Below are 298 nucleotides of genomic sequence, written 5' to 3'. Positions count from 1 at the left end.
GTGTAAAGGAGGATGCAGAGAAAAGAAGGAATGTTCTTTATGCATTCCATCCTTCTGTACTCTGTCACACACACACACACACACACGTTCCACATTCCCAAACACATTCCTGTCACATGTTTCTAGCGTTCAATTACGAGCTGCAGATAAAAGCACATTCCTGAACAAAAACCGGTTACCGGCTCACAAAAAAGTCCAGTCAGTTTTGTTTTATTTACAGTTTTATTTAACGTTTGTGCGCAATAAAAGAGATTTGCAGTTAAACATGTAAATGACTGCGATTAAACGCTCATCCTGT

General features: G+C 39.3%; 1 protein-coding gene across 7 annotated transcripts in view; it reads right to left on the bottom strand.

Moving 5' to 3' along the window:
- Positions 1–203: 203 nt before the first annotated feature.
- Positions 204–298, bottom strand: part of clpb (ClpB family mitochondrial disaggregase) — a 42,674-nt gene continuing 42,579 nt past the window's right edge. For all 7 annotated transcript variants that reach the window (XR_013203878.1, XM_077230363.1, XM_077230364.1 and 4 more), the window contains one exon: positions 204–298. This exon is cut by the window's right edge. The gene's annotated coding sequence lies outside the window, so the exon portion shown is untranslated.

This window comes from Siphateles boraxobius, unplaced genomic scaffold (genome assembly GCF_051911475.1).
Source record: "Siphateles boraxobius isolate OS27281-9 unplaced genomic scaffold, OSU_SipBor_1 143, whole genome shotgun sequence".
In the NCBI taxonomy this organism is placed as follows: domain Eukaryota; kingdom Metazoa; phylum Chordata; class Actinopteri; order Cypriniformes; family Leuciscidae; genus Siphateles; species Siphateles boraxobius.
This window is presented reverse-complemented; position numbering and strand designations above follow the sequence as displayed.